Source organism: Macrobrachium nipponense, chromosome 24 (assembly GCF_015104395.2).
Source record: "Macrobrachium nipponense isolate FS-2020 chromosome 24, ASM1510439v2, whole genome shotgun sequence".
Lineage (NCBI taxonomy): Eukaryota > Metazoa > Arthropoda > Malacostraca > Decapoda > Palaemonidae > Macrobrachium > Macrobrachium nipponense.
Window position 1 is genome coordinate 22,232,005 of NC_061091.1, and position 17,500 is coordinate 22,249,504.

A 17,500-nucleotide genomic window follows, 5' to 3' on the forward strand; every position below is an offset into this window, starting at 1 on the left:
GAGAGAGAGAGAGAGAGAGAGAGAGAGAGAGAGAGAGAGAGAGAGAGAGAGAGCGCAATCATTAAGATTCTTGCTGTGAACTACACTCTTAACAAATGCACTTAATTGAATGTTCGGATTGTTAATAATCGCGATAAAGGAATTTAAAAGGAAATATTTTTTCACCAAATAGCACTGTATAAACAAAATTACTGGCCTAATCATTAAAATAATCATTTAAGTGGTATTAAATAATCATAATTCGTAATAGTAATTGTACTGATAATGAAAGCAATACAAAAGATGAGATTAGCTCCCACTTACCCTTTGTAATTTCGCAAAATGATCATTTTGCAGGATAAATTCCAAGCTGCGTATCCCTTGAGGCCGACCTCATTCCTGCTTATTGTCATCAGGGAAAGAATACTGAGTGCCAAGTTTGAGCCACTGACCGGCTGTACCCACTCCCCTCTCCTTCCCCGTCACCCCAGGGGACTCGATCTTCAATTGCACCAACTCTAATTGAATTGAAAACAACGTAAAAATAAATAAATAAAAAAAAATTCTTCTGGGATTTTAGGGAACTTGAGATGTTGCATTTGCTTGGTTGGATAATTGCGTCGTTTAAGAGAATGGATTGACACTGGTTGAAAATTTATTATTATTATTATTATTATTATTATTATTATTATTATTATTATTATTATTATTATTATTATTATTATTATTATTATTCAGAAGAAGAATCCTGTTCATATGAAACAAACACACAGAGGCCATTAACTTGAAATTCAATCTTCTAAAGATTATGATTTTCATTAGGAAGTAAGAGAAGATAAAGGGAAATACAGAAAGAAGAGTATCACTTATTAAAAAGTAAAAACCCGATGATGAATATAAAATAGATAAAAATGTAATAAAAGAAGAATAGCAATAGAGTAGTTATGCATCGCATCTTCGTTTGAACTTTGACGTTCCATTTGCAAGACATCCTCAGTTAAGGGTTTTGTTAAATGAGATGCGGAATTATACATGAAATGGGATGAATGGATTGTAAAGATTTCATTCAAATTGACTCTAGGTCTTTTATTTCAGTTGTTTACCCACTACACGTAATCTCAGCCTTATCCGTGTGTTTATTTCTTTCCACATTAAAGTACTAAAATTGTTAACGAAGGACCACCTTAAAAAACAAAAGAGGGAAAGCATGTATGATAATATGTGTCTTTCTGTACATAATCTTAATATTTACAGATGGCATGTGTACAAACATACATATGGCATGTACTGACAACATTCTTCGGTTATCGAGTGCGTCTAGAATCTAGATCTTCCACCACTCGTTCATTGGACAACTCATGTTTATAATTCTGACCCCTTATTTTCTCACTGTGATTATTAATGTACTCTTAAGTAAAGCACAGAACAAACTTATGTCTGATGAGACATTTTAAAAACTGTGGCTGAGAACGACTTTCCTGGAAACACTTAAGTTCAAGATATTGTAAAAGTTGGTGTACCCTAAGTCTATAATACAATTTTAACTTTAATACATTTTAACTAAGTGGTCAATTTGCTATACATTTGTACTTTCAAAGAAACTACTAACTATTATATTTTGAATGAATTAATCCACATAACTACCAACTGTTATATTTTGAATTAATTAATCATTCTGGTTTCAATTAGCAATGAACATATTTTATTTCCACTGGCATGTACTCTGCATCTGTCAAACTGAATTATGGTTATACTGATAGATTGCTTAATTTTGTATCCATTTTCACTGGGCGTGAGACTGGGGCTATTAGATGCTGAGATGCTCACATGATTTCAGTTATTTTCTTAATAATTTATTTGACCTCTGCGAAACAATGAATGAGATATTGTCTGCCAAAGACCAATATATTCAAATGTTTTAGTTTGTGAAAGCTCGTATCTGTTTTATAGCAAAGATAGCGTGACTGAATCAAGTGTGTATATATATATGATATATATATATATATATATATATATATATATATATATATATACACATTATACACACACACACACACATATACGTACATATAATATATATATATATATATGTGTGTGTGTGTGTGTGTGTGTGTGTGTATCTTTCGTAATTGTTGAATAATTTTTTCCATGTGTTATGTAAGCCTTAGTCGTTAATGATATTCAGTCTTCAATTTTATTAATATTTGGTATATGAATATTGAGCTTCGGTAAATCCAAGAGACACAAGTTGTTAAATTCTTCTGTAAAAAATCTTAATCTCATGTCTTCTTACTATAAAATCGCTGATTTATGATAGTATTTTTCTTACAGATAGCATGTTGTAGTAGTGCATATTCATAGTGACATTTTTATGATTATGATGAGTAACTTTTTATCGATTGTGTCAAGATAATGAATGATCATTTTTCGCTTCCATGATCGTAACTAGTTAATGTTGCTTTCCAAAGAGTATAGGCTCGTACCCTTATATGACATTTTTGTGAGTATATTAATTAGATTTTCTACATTTTCAGGTTTTCGTAAAGCAGTTCAACGAAAAAGGTAAGGTACCCATTTTCTTCAAGTTTTTTTAGCTACCTAAGATGCTTCGCCGTCTTTGCCGTTGAATTATTTAGGAAATATAAAACATTCTGAACTTTTTCTCTCTCCCCCCCCCCCCCCCATCTCCAGTCACCTGGTGAGTCTCACACACTATGCTTTGTAGAGAGATTTTTAAGTAGTATACTCTTCTGCCTTGAAATATATTATATATGGCTTTCCCTGAAGCCTTTAGCGTTCCCTAGGGCAGCAATGCTTGGTCTGTTCCGCATTTACCACTCTGTTAGCAGTCCTGCCACTTGAGGTTGCTGTTGAAGTGAAGAGAGATGTTCGTATGCCATTGAGAAACATGTCCTATCCCAGAGGGTTCACAACCCTTTCCTGGCATCTTTTAGCCCTGGGGCTTGGTGCACTAAGGTCCTACACACACACACACACACACATATATATATAATATAAATATAATATTATAATATATATATAATATATACCATATTACATTATATTACATATATATATAATATTATTATATATTATATACATATACATATGTATACATACATATATATATTATATATATATATATATATATATATATTATTATAATACATATTATATATAGATGTATATATTTAACATAGCCGCTTGCGCACTAAAACAGGGAATATTCAGTATGGAAATTCGTCCTCAAAAGCAGCTATTCTGCTTGCGTATACTGAAGCACAAATCTGGGAGGGATTAAAAGCACGGTCAGATGGCCTGCGGAGGATAATGGAAATGACGTCCTTTGCGACACTGGCGTTGCTGCTCCTGAAGGATTTTTGCCTTGAGGAATATGTCCTCTGCACTATATCCTTTCCAGAATATCTGATTTTCGCGAATCTCTCTCTCTCTCATTAAACCACTTACGACCACCAGAGTCGTTTGAACAAGATGGCGAGGCCTCTAGGTGTTGACAGTGCATTCAGCAGAAGTGGTAAAAAGAATTACTAGATAATCATTGTTTTGGATACAGTGAAGAGTATAGAAGAGATAGGGCGGATTTCACCATTAGGTTTAGAAGAAGGGGGACCTCCCTCACTCCCTCCCTCCCTCCTTCCCTCCCTCCCTCCCTCGTCTGCAGCTTCCGAAGGGAGAGGGAATCGGGCACTGCAGTTCACTGTTCCCTTTTGAGGATCTGGGACGTTGATCTCAAAAGGCCTTTGATTACTGTCACTCCCGTTGTTCTGCTGTTGTTTCTGCATATTCTCTGAATAGACGCCCCTTCCCTTTTCCTTTCGTCTTTGAGATGTATCTGGTTGGGCCGGAATGGATGGGGGTTGGTGATATAATACTCTCTCTCTCTCTCTCTCTCTCTCTCCTTGTACTTGGTTTTCGGTAGTGAAATATTCAAGGGTAGTTTCTCATATACAGCGGGACATTATATATATGTTTATATTTTATTTTTTTTATTTTATATTTTTTATATATATATATTTATATATATATTATATATATACATATATATATATATATATAATATATATATATATTATATAAATATATATATATATATATATCGTTTGTGTACAGTGTTACATATACACGTAAAAGAACTGAATGATGAAAATCTCCCATTAAATCTTAAGGAGTGTAGCATTATCCAATTTCTATTCAGGCACACGCATCACAATTTTAAAAAGTAAACGTGTCAGCTTGTGCTCTCTCTCTCTCTCTCTCTCTCTCCCTCTCTCTCTCTCTCTCTCTCTCTCTCTCTCTCTCGCTCTCTCTATTCTTCTTCTTCTTCTTCTTCTTCTCCTGACCCAGTTATTTTAAGTTAGATGACTGTAGTCAGCGTTCAAAGTTCCATTGCCTTCTGATAAGTTTGTTTTCGAACATTTTGCCTCACGATCTGTCCGTAAGAATTTACTGTCTGTTTTCCTTCGTCCTATCGTTGAGTCAGCAATCCACTCAAGTCTTATCGTTCCTCAATGCAAGACCTTGTCGGTGGAAGATGAAAGATGCTGGTTGTTCTTTGCTTCTAGTGAGTGGGATATTAAAGTTCACTTTGCCGTGTTTTGTTTGTCTACGCAAACACGGCATTGCACGGTTCACAAAGTAAATTGTTTGTCAGGAATGTATTTTGTTAGGCATAGTTTCTTCGTCAGTTTAGGGTTAAAGTTATATGGCCCCTACCTGTTTGTGTTTTGTATACTACTTTCTCTTCTTCGGAGGCGGTTTAAATGAAATTGCGTTTTGCAATTCAGCAGAGCAATGTTATTTTACTTCGTCCTCTATGACATTTATACATACCTACGTGTGTACTATTGGTCTGTAGCATTATCTGTGATATATATTCCATTTTGTTAGCATCACACCTGCCTTTCCAATTAGATACATGGACAGACATCAGACGTGATAAACGGATAAGAAAAAGATAAGAAACATGAAATTATCATACAACTTAGATGGTGTATCAAAATATGTTTGTTCAACTGTGCATAGTCAGATTTATAAATTAAGATATGATCGCTATAAATATAACCACATATGGTTTTGGGTCTGTATTCGAGTTTCATCAAAGATAATATAAAAATGTAATATAATGATTATTTATATTCTGGCTTATTTGGTCTGCAGAAAGGAGAATGATATACCGGAGCTGCTGTCAATACTCTCTCTCTCTCTCTCTCTCTCTCTCTCTCTCTCTCTCTCTCTCTCTCTCTCTCTCCCGGAACTTGGGTGATTCGCCCGAGAAATCAGGTCAATGACTTTAACTTTACGAGCCGAGTCGAGTCACCTGAGCAGAGTTATGCATTAGAAACGTATATAGAAAGACTTTCATAATAAATTAAGAGATTTCCAGTCTTTAACGTGAAGAATCTGGGAAAACTGGTCGTTAAATGACCAGACGATTCATTGTGCATAAAAGTTTCACCTGCATTTCACAGTAATTTTAGTTCACCTCCGCCAACAACATTTTTACTTTTGGTAGTAATTTCCTCGGAGCTAACGTCAGGTTTGTTGTCATGGAAACCATCTCGACACTCGGCCGTTTTCTCCTAGAAGTCAGTTGTCTCGTTATCTCATCACCTGGTGAGATTTTCTGCCGAGTGTCATCAGTCTTGATTCAGCCTTTTGTGAGATGTCATGCTAACACATTAACATACATGTTTACTGATGACATCAGATGCTACTTAGCCGACATTTTATTCTTTTTTGGCGACCGTACGTGAAGCAAGTTTTCTTCTTCTTCTTCTTCTTCTTCTTCTTCTTCTTCTTCTTCTTCTTCTTATTATCTTATTATTATTATTATTATTATTATTATTATTATTATTATTATTATTATTATCATCATCACGAAGAACACAGGAATATTCCCTCTATATCAGTTTTGTGTCTCGTTATTTTAAAGAATTTTTCTCCTTGTCTTCATTCTGTGTTGATGTTTTGAAAAGATCAAGCTTCTTGAAGTTAACAAAATAACATAAATCTTTCAGCAGAGGATGGCTAATAATTCCTCTCGCAATGTCTCTTATTAACGAATCAAACCGAAAAATGTATTGCGCTTCAAGAATACTAGTAAACAAGTAAATTCTTAAATAAAACATTTAATGCTGTACGTTGCGCCTGCTGTAAAACGAAGAAAAATATATGAAATATTTACAATTGATATTTTTGTTTTGTTTTCGCTCGAGGAGATATTTGGAAAACTTTTCTGATGGGACCTGGCGTCGTTGGATGGGGTAAGGCGGTTCTCGTGACACCTGTCATTACAGGTAAAGGGAGAACTGATACCAAGGTTCACTGAGAGAGAGAGAGAGAGAGAGAGAGAGAATTGGATATAAATTCTTTTTGTTTATTTTCATTGTAAATTTAACTCCAATGTTTTGTTTTTTGATCTCTCGAAGGGAATTTTTACAGATGTTCTTGCATTTATAAGGAATGTGTTTTATTCAGCAGACTCGAAATCCTAACGTAAATGGACTGATAGTTTTTTTACACACATACATAGATATAGATACCTATATGTATGTATGTATGTATGTATGTATGTATGTGTGTATCAAGGTGTGTTTGTGTTTGTGTGTGACTATGTGAGTGCGTGTAGGAGTTCAAATACAATTTCAAAAATGAATCATGATTAAGAAACGCGACATGAAATATTTTCTCTCTATAATGAGTGTTCGAGATACGAGTCCTCTGATAGACGTTTGCGTAGTCTTTACTCAGCAATTCCATCATCTTATATTTTCACATTTGTCTGTTAACACTACCGTATTTGCCCCATATTTTCACAATAAAGCAGTAGTTTCATATTCACCATACGCTTATTACAGATGACTGAGTTCTTCACAAAAGATTTTCTATATCTTTTTTATCTGCCTATTAACTCACATCATTATTCTTATTCTGAAGGGATATTCCGGTTTCGGGTATATGTTTATGGCACGTCTTTCTACTTCTCTGTCTTGTTAGCAGGGTTGCGCAAAAGAGCAAAGTGTGGAATTTTAAGACATCTATCTGTGACCTTCTTGAATAATAGAAGGTGATTAGTTTAAGGAAAGACGGGATTATATCTTTCAGAATATAAATGACCTTTTAAGAGTCGGATTGCCCAGCCTTGTTGCAAATACTTCGGGCTTAGGAAACCGAAACTCTACGAACTATTAGTACTATTGATTGAGGTAGTAAGTGCCAATTGCGTCTGTAAAGGAGAATGACAGATATTTCACCTCTTAGCTTGTAAGTTCCTTTTGTTTTCTGTAAAAGAAAACCATTGAGATGGCTATTTGTCTGTCTGTCCGCACTTTTTTCTGTCCGCCCTCAGATTCTAAAAACTACTGAGGCTAGAGGGCTGCAAATTGGTATACTGATCATCCACCCTCCAGGCTTCAAACATACTAAATTGCAGCCCTCTAGCTTCAGTAGTTTTTATTTTATCTATGCCATGATCGTACGATCGTACATGTGGCACCGCTATATGTTCCAACAACATAGGCCATCACCGAGCCGAGGCTGAAAGTTTCATGGGCCGCGGCTGTAAGTTTCATGGGCCATGGGTGAGATTTTCATACAGCATTATACGCTGTACAGAAAACTCGATTGCTTCGGCGCATGTTTGAGCACGTTTGCGTTATATATATATATATATATATATAGATAGATAATAGAAAAAAATAGATAAATATATATAATATATATATTAACTATATATAGATATATATAATATATAAGAATATATATGTGTGTGTGTGTGTGTGTGTATGTATATATATATATATATATTATATATATATATATATATGATATATGATATATATATATATATATATAATAGTGTGGCACAGTGTTGTTATTCCAAAGGCAATAACTTAATAATACTTAAGAAAAAGGCACGAAACGGATAATAAGAAAAGAAAGAGGGATAAGAGAATGAAAATAATCAATTTTACGAAGGTATCGTTTTCTCGGACTCGACCCAAAGCGATTAGGCGTTAGCCCACAGGCATCTGGTCTGCATCTCCCAGGCATCTTCGAGAAATTGGAATCCAACCCATTACGCCTCATCTCCGATGATTAAGTGATTCTCTGGCACGCCCGACATTTGTGACACTTCAAGCGTCGGAGAATTAATGTAAGGTGGACCTTTTCAAGAGCCTTCTGTTTAATATAACCAAGGGAAATTCAAGGCTTCCTTGTTTCAAAGGTGGATCATGTGAAAATCTAAGCTCCACCCTTTCCAAAGATAGGCCTCTAGTATCGACGAATCAAAAGCCATGAGTGCTGGTCATAAGACAGCCCAAAAGGAGTATCAGCAAATGACCTACGAGATTGTCCAAAGGATACACCCCCAAAAGCCAACAAATCAAGTAGGAGGCGTATACAAATTCAAAGCCTACGAATTACTGTAGAAGCCATGACAGGAAGGCGGGTTTGTATAATGTCGGTAGCCACTAAGACACAAGAAGTCTTTCAGAAGTTACCACACCCAGTCCAAATCCAAGAAATCCAAAGGCGGTGCTAAAAGATATCATCCGAATAAAAAGGCAGACGACAGAGAGAGAGGAAGGCAGAGAGAAAAAAGAGAGAGAAGAAAACGACAGAGTGGAGAAAAGGGGGGAGAGCACGGGAGAAGAAAAGAGTGGTGCAGCAGCCGAACAGAAAGAAGAAGAAAACACAGAGTCCAGCAAAGAAGAATCCAGCGAAGAAGAACAAGTACAAAGTGTGGTGTGCAAGTCCATAGACAGTGAAAAGTGACAATCAATACTCAGTAAAATTCCCTCGTGCCTATTGACTCGTAATTGCAACAAGTGCCAATTAAGTTTTATCAGTCCAAAAGCCCAGTAACTCAGAAGGTGGAAAAACCTTTGTAAGAACCCCGAACAAAGAATAAAGAAATGCGCTCACATTAATCTTCATTTCTCATCCAAAATTAGAACCCTTTTAGCTAACTGCCGATCAAGAGCTTTCAGCAAGGTAAGAAATCTAATTCCCCAAAGTACAGCCTTCAAGTCGGCACACGTTACCTTAGAGCTGTGCGCGAAAGTGTCAGTACTGCAACAGTTTAATTGGTGGCAGAGCGATGGGATACGATGAGATAAAGATTGATATAGTGACAAGATTAATTGGCGTCGAGCGGTAGGATAGGAAGAGACAAAGACACAGTGACCGTTAAATGGTACGTAGCGAAACGGAATCAAAAGTGTAGTGTCGGCATAAGAAATTTCAATCCAAAACCTCCACTCGAAAATAGAAGGTTCTCCCCAAAAAGACAGTTACCAGTGCTCCTCCCAAACACAAAGACAGTTACAAAGACAGTTACCGAGTCGTAACCATAAAAGCATTTCACCAAGGAGAAAAAAAAAACACCCACACTTTGCGAAGAAAAACTCCACTCCGAAGTACAAGAAACAGTCGATAGAAGTTCCACACGAAGATACAAGATGTCGAACGCGTAAAGAATATATCAAGAGGAAAGAAAGCACAATTCAGAAAATGCCCAAACCAACGCGCTTCTTTTCCTATCCCGAAGAGAAGAAGAGAGAGAGAGAGAGGGGTCCCCCTTTCCCGCAGAGACGAACCAACACATCATTCAACGCAAGTTAAACGCAAGCTGTCAGACGTAAGCCCGGGTGTCGAAGACGACGAAAGAAGATAAGTCCAAAATAATATCCCCACACTTACATAACATTAAACTTTATCAAAAGTAAATTACGCGATTAACGTTTCACTTAGACAATTTTAAGATACTCAGTTGGTATTTCAAGATTAATAGATTTTCACACTGAACTTTTTTTTTGGCAACGAAACTTTACGATATTTCTTCATTTTACTAATTCTAACTAATCAACTACTAAGACTTTTTAAAGTTGAACATTTGTATTTACTAACCAATAACTTTAAATTTGAATTTGTATTTTGATTGTGTCATTTTATGTTGTTTTTTGTGATTTTGGTTGTTTTGTGATTTCTTATACTTTGTTTTTTGTTTCAACATTTGCTTTTTATTTCTTATTGGTTACGTCGAGTGAATGTCAATCTGTTTTTATATTGTTTGTTTAAAGGACGTTTAGGATAACCAGGGTAATCCACGGGATGTTTCTCGTTAGCGTACACTTTATGGTCAGTTCAGGATCGTTTTACCAGTACTGATTAAGAGGGTTTTTGCGGTTGTTTAAGAATCGCCTACCGGTAACGTAAGACTTTGAGAATATTTCTTGGGGAAAATTCTTTTATTTTGGTGATCGGATACGCGAGTAAAGGTATTTTATTTCATCAGCTCTTTTACGGGAAATTATTACTACTTACGGGATATTACTACCATAACTTTAATAATTTTAGAGATACGCAGTGTTTAAGAAACTTTTAATTAACGAGAAGATGGTCAGAAGGAGATCGGCCCGAAATAAGAAAGCAAGAGCTCTTGTTCACACTAGAAGTCAAACGAGGAAATTAGGCATGGCTGACGGAACACAGTCGAGCAACTCAGACGCTGCAGCAATGGGAACATGTAGGGAACAGGCAATTGTTCATATAACTAAGTTTTTCGGAAGAAGGGAAGGTCAGGATACCTGTAAATTAGAAAGCTGGATAGAACAAATAGAGATACGCTTAAGCAACATGACGGGTACAGATAAGGAAAAACTTCTTAAAGCCAAGAGCTATCTCGACCTGGAGTCAGGAGACTTAGAACAATATGTCCGTTCAGAGACTTATCAAAGGCTTAGGAATTGGGAAGAACTGAAGCAGTTCCTTAGGAAAATATATTCCCCACAAGGCGAAACCGATCCGGTGATCCGTCTTGCAGGCATATTCCGCGATTTGAAAACACGCAAAGGCCTTATTGACCCATCGATCTATGACGATGAGTTGGATAAGGCATTTTCAAATAATCAGTGGATAATTACAAAAGGGGATAAACAAGGAATAACACTTAAGAATTGTAAGAGATTGATATATCTATCTTTGCTCTTGGGAACTTTACCTGAAGCGGTCACCGCAAAAATGAACCGTAAATGGGGACCAACAGATGATGTAGCAGAAATGGATTTAGAAGTCAGGAAAATCTTAGGTAAGAACCCTGAAGGGGATGATCTGTCTTCACCCATAACCACCCAGGACGGGAAGGTGAGAAGACAGGATAACTAGAGCAACGAGGTTCAGAGACTGACAGTGATAGGGCGCCGCTAGTCAAAGTAAAGAAGATGGGGAATAAGTTGAGAAATTAATTAATAGTAGCAAATTCGACTTGCCTGAAACTGAGATAAAATTTGAATCCAGTGGAAATAGTAAGAGATAAACAGAGGTAGTCATAAAAATATAAGGTCAGCAAAGAATTGGATCGGTTATATTTTTCTCACTTAAGTTCGAACTCAGAGGTAGACTGTAAAATCACAGACGTTCAGAGTAATAATATCTTGATAATAAGCCTTTTAGATTGTTCATTCTAAGCCAGGAAGAATTTCATTAAAAGAGAAGGGTTGTGTAGCAACGAATAAACAGTTAGCTTTGCCCATTTGTTAATAGTTTATCCAATCATGAATAGACAAGGGGTCAACATTGACGCACCTAGAGAGCAGTTAGTAATTTAGAAAAAAGAGGGTCCGTAAGATTTCTAGAATACCAATGTGCAAGTTAATTAGAGAGAACCTAGACTCGATGAGAATTCCTTGATTGAAGGTAGTCTGAAGAAGGATAAGACAGAGGGAAGATATCCAGAATGTAATACGAGTTCATAACAGATCAATAACTTCTTAGAATCAAATCAAGACACTTAAGAAATTAGAAGGAGAGTTAAACTTAAACCTGGAGAAGGTATGTGGAAACGATGTACAGTAAAACCAATTTTTAAAGGGAAGGAAATTCTCACGCTTATTGAAGGGACGCAAGTAAACGGAATACATTATTCTTCTAGTTTACATGAAGGCCGGGCAGATGTATTAACCATACCTATTCGAGTCGTAGAAGGGGAAAAAGTAGCAGTAATCAATAAGGGAAACGAAAATTTGGCTCATGAAACTGAGAAGGGCTAAGTTGGAATCTCATTTAAGGGATATGAGGGAAAAATCTTGCCAGAAGGGAAATTGTAGACTTAACGCGAATGTAAAGATATAGTCGCGACACATGAGGAGATACAAGCGAAATAACGCACAAAATGGTCATTCCACTAAACAGAAAGCCAATCTACACATCAGCCTACCGAGTAGAACATTCCCAGAAGAAGATCTTCGAAGGAGAAGTACAGGAAATGAATAGACAAGGAATAATAGAACCATCAAAATCCCCGTAGTTTTTTCACTATTACTAGTTTCAGAGGACGAAAAAAAAACTTATAGAGTAGTTGTGGATTTCAGAAAATTGAATAAAATTACTGGAAACGATCTTTATCCGATACCGATGAAAGCGAGATATTATAGTCACTATAAGGTACAAAAAATAATTCACCACTATAGATTTATCGCAGAGATTCTGGCAAACCCCTATGACGAAGAAGGTAAACCTTCGATAGTTTTCTCCACTAGAAACGACAAGTATCAATGTGCAAGGATGCCTTTGGTCTAAGGTATAGCCCCGTAACTTTACAAGATAAAATGGATAAGAATTTGGGTAATATGATAGGCAAAAGAGTGCACTGCCACATAGACGATTTGGTAATAACAGCGAGATGCCATAGAGGAACACGGAAGTAGTAAGAGAAGTCCTAAGAAGATTAAAAGACACAAACCTCAAGCTAAGGTTAAAAGGGATTCAGTTTCCTTACAAGGCAAATAGATTACTTTGGACTTATAGTAATTGAAAGGGGTGTACAAGTAAACTAATTCAGGAATTAAGTCAATTAAGGAATACCTTACACTCAACGTTAGAAGGACGTAAAGTAATTTTCAGTTTAGTCGGTATTTACCTAAGATATGCAAAGAGCTTAGCAATCATATCCGCTTCTCTGACAGAGTTGGAAAAGGAACACGTTATCATTCACGTGGACAGCGAAAGCAACAAGAAGCATTTGCCGAAATTGAAGGGATTAACACATCCCCGGCACTTAGTTTCCCAGATTTTCGTGAAGAAACTCTTATTAGCCACCGAAAGCAAGCCGCGCCGGAAAAGGAGCGTGCTTAATGCAGAGAATACGTTGATAAATAACCAGTCTATAGCATCTTACAGTAGGAAATTAAGGCCCACGGAGGCAAATGGGATAGCAATGTGCACTGATCACTCAGCTGCAGAAGAAAGTAAGAATCCGAATTTTCCGAAGGTAGAGCCCGTAGATTTATGACAGCCAAGGACTACGATATAGAGGTGAACGTAGGTTCCTGGAAGGACAAATAAAACGGCAGACGCATGAGCAAGACATGCTTTGCAAAGTGATAGTATGAATATGATAAGTCGAGACGAATAACAGAGCAAAACTATATGCAGTGGCACAAATGTATTTACTGTGCAATTATACAACTAAGCCTTGCCGAAAAAAGGGTTTCGTGAGAAGAACCAGAAGAGATGAAGATTTAAAAGTGATCTCCAAGTGCGAGAGAATAAAGAGAGTTAGCTCCCAAGAATCAAGAAAGCGAGGAAAAGGGTTGAACGTTCCACAGATGCATTAATGATTTAGACGACGTATTAATTTATAGGCGTCACGAACATGACCTATTTGGTCAGTTCACAGGTGTACTCCATAGATGGATAGCGCCTAAGTGCCCAAGAACCCAAGTCGTTGAGCTAACGCTTGACAATGACATAAGATCTCACCCAAGAAGGGATGAGACAGACTAACACAGGGATGTTAGTACTCATGTGAAGAATTGTAACATACGCATCATTGGAAAGGGAAGAAAGAACGAGGAAATACCTCAAGGGAATTATTATATCTCACTGACTCCTATTAAAGGAGGAGTTATAGATTTTAAAACTTAACCTCGTACCACTTGTAGAGGTAAAAGAAGATACTAGTGTGTATTGACCCGCTCATGTGATATACAGAGTTAATACCAATTACTAGTAAAGTAGCTAAGAATGTGCAACCGCTCTCTTTCATAAGATATTAGGCAGAAATGCTGCCCACGGCTCATTACTTCAGATAATGGGATCAAGATGTACAACGCATTAGTCCAAGAAATTCGAAAAGCTTACAAGGTAGAAGGAGATAGCGATACAAAGGTATCACTCAGCTGGAAACGGCTCTCAAGAGAGGAATAAAAGGAAGTTTAGACACAAGAACCCGACAGAGACGTCGATTTACCTTTGTGCCAGATTCATAAAACGCCAAGTACCATACAAGTACACAAGCAACTCTCATAAAGGCTTTGATGTGATATAAGTCCAGATACCCGATACATGGCTAAATCAGCCAATAGAGCCTACTTACTCTGAAGACATTATGAAGATAAGAATCGAAAACTTTAATGTATGTAATTCACAAGCGATTACACAAAAATTTGGAAGAAGTACAGAAGAATATGGTGAACACGCATCAAGTAAGGCTAAACCCAGTAGGTTAAAAGATAAGCGACAAAGTCTATATTAAGAAGGACGTAAGAAGTGGTATTAGTTATAAGTTAGCCACTAATTCACAGGACCATACAAGGTCGGAGATGTACAAGAGGCAAGATAAAAGTGAAGAAGATAAATGATCGAATACCTTTCTCATATGTTAAATCATTCGAAGAAGAAGGCCTTCAGGCAGATAAAGATAAAAGATAAGGTCAAGAAAAGACAAAGTTGTTGAAATCCTGAAGCGACTGCAGTCGGAAGAAAAGTCAGAAGAAAAGTCAGAAGCAAAGTCGGAAGAAAAGACGGACGAAATTTCAGAAGAAAGGCCTAAGCAAAGCCTATGGTAAAGAAGAATCACTTTTCAGTGAAGGACAAGAACTAAAACCCAGTACCAGGGTAAAGTCAAAGGAATTAAAAGAAGATGAAAAACTCCATGTGACTGGAGAAGCCAGAAGAAGTCCCAGAAGAAGGACTAGGTATAATCTAAGAATTAGAAGATTCACTTTTAGTGAAAAAAAAAAGACAAACCCATTGATTCATCTTATTATTCCCATGTATTCATTTATTTTCTTATTGCTAAGTTTACCTTCACAGGTCGACTTAGGAATAATTTTTTAATTTGTTGCATTTCTTACTTTAATTAGTTGGTTTGTAGCAAAATTTCGGGGTTATGCGCGCTAACTTCGAGCTTAGTTTTTTTTTTTTGAGTTGAAGGGGAATATTTAAGTGATAAGGGTACGAAATTAACAGTTTATTGCGTAGTATAAGAATTTCAAGAAGTTTATCGAGTTTAATTGTTCCATAAGAACACCTTTAGAATTGAAAGAATAAAGAGGAAATGGTTAAGATAGATATTAAGTGATTTTAAGATAAGGGAATTCGTTTCAGAAATGATTAAGATTTTGAAGGGGTAATTAATACACTTATTTTGTTCAAATCTATTAGATGTTGATTGATGAAAACTTACTAATAAGATATTAATCGACAAAGACTCACTAACAAGATGTTAATCGATGAGAACTTGCTAACAAGATAGTAATTGATGAGAACTTAATTAAAAGGTATTAGTTGTTGAGAACTTACTAACAAGACATTGATTGGTAAAAACTTACTAAATGTTGTCACAGTAGAAGAAACCTACAAGTATTAACCACTAACCAGTTCCTTTAACAGAGTTGCCAATTTTGTTTTAGTATCAAGCAGTAAAGTTATAAGGTTTAATGTACAAGGTTACTCAGAATTACAGTAAAAAGGTTCAATGAATATTTGCATGAACACAATACACTATCTCAGTAGGAAGTCAAGGACACACTTGTTATTGCATACAAAAACACAAGGATATTATCTCCCAGGACTTGTCCCAAGTAGCAGATCGCAGCAAATAAGAAGTCATCAAGTGTCGTCAACGAAGAACGAAATTTATTTTTTTTCCATAAAGAAAAGCGATATCCACCTAGATAGAATATACTGTAAACTTGGATTGTTATAATTTTTTTGCTTCTACCATGCATTTATATAACTTATGTGACTTAAGGGCTAATTTATGTTTAACTTTCAGTTTTCTAGTTTTTGGTGATTTATTTATGTTTGCATTTAGTTTTCATGTTTCTTAGTGTGATTTACTTATATTTGAATTCAGTTTGATGATTCTTATAATATTACTAAATCAAGGATTTGTTTATGTTTACATTCAGCTTTAATGTCTTTTAACGTTACTTAAGGATTTGTTCATATTTATATTCAGTTTTTGATGTTTCTCTGAATGTTACTTGCTCAAGAATTTATTTATGTTTACATTCAATTTTGATAGTTGCCCTTAATGTTACTTAATCAAGGATTTGCTCATGTTTACATTCAGTTTTGATGTTTTTTTTAAGTTAAAGGTTAAAAATGATTTCCAAGAAGCATAAGTTAGGAGTCCTCCAGTAGGAGTCAGCGAGGTAGCGGGCCGAGACTGTAATAGTGTGGCACAGTGTTGTTATTCCAAAGGCAATAACTTAATAATACTTAAGAAAAAGGCACGAAACGGATAATAAGAAAAGAAAGAGGGATAAGAGAATGAAAATAATCAATTTTACGAAGGTATCGTTTTCTCGGACTCGACCCAAAACGATTAGGCGTTAGCCCACAGGCATCTGGTCTGCATCTCCCAGGCATCTTCGAGAAATTGGAATCCAACCCATTACGCCTCATCTCCGATGATTAAGTGATTCTCTGGCACGCCCGACATTTGTGACACTTCAAGCGTCGGAGAATTAATGTAAGGTGGACCTTTTCAAGAGCCTTCTGTTTAATATAACCAAGGGAAATTCAAGGCTTCCTTGTTTCAAAGGTGGATCATGTGAAAATCTAAGCTCCACCCTTTCCAAAGATAGGCCTCTAGTATCGACGAATCAAAAGCCATGAGTGCTGGTCATAAGACAGCCCAAAAGGAGTATCAGCAAATGACCCACGAGATTGTCCAAAGGACACACCCCCAAAAGCCAACACATCAAGTAGGAGGCGTATACAAATTCAAAGCCTACGAATTACTGTAGAAGCCATGACAGGAAGGCGGGTTTGTATAATGTCGGTAGCCACTAATACACAAGAAGTCTTTCAGAAGTTACCACACCCAGTCCAAATCCAAGAAATCCAAAGGCGGTGCTAAAAAGATATCATCCGAATAAAAAGGCAGACAGAGAGAGAGGAAGGCAGAGAGAAAAAAGAGAGAGAAGAAAACGACAGAGTGGAGAAAAGGGGGGAGAGCACGGGAGAAGAAAAGAGTGGTGCAGCAGCCGAACAGAAAGAAGAAGAAAACACAGAGTCCAGCAAAGAAGAATCCAGCGAAGAAGAACAAGTACAAAGTGTGGTGTGCAAGTCCATAGACAGTGAAAAGTGACAATCAATACTCAGTAAAATTCCCTCGTGCCTATTGACTCGTAATTGCAACAAGTGCCAATTAAGTTTTATCAGTCCAAAAGCCCAGTAACTCAGAAGGTGGAAAAACCTTTGT

At 36.4% G+C, this 17,500-nt stretch overlaps 1 protein-coding gene across 1 annotated transcript in view; it reads left to right on the forward strand.

The window, feature by feature from the left end:
- LOC135205514 (glutathione S-transferase Mu 4-like) overlaps positions 1-17,500 on the forward strand; it is a 1,039,821-nt gene that overhangs the window by 495,810 nt on the left and 526,511 nt on the right. The window contains exon 2 of the mRNA XM_064236257.1: positions 2,514-2,541. The gene's annotated coding sequence lies outside the window, so the exon portion shown is untranslated. The remainder of the gene's footprint in view (positions 1-2,513; positions 2,542-17,500) is intronic.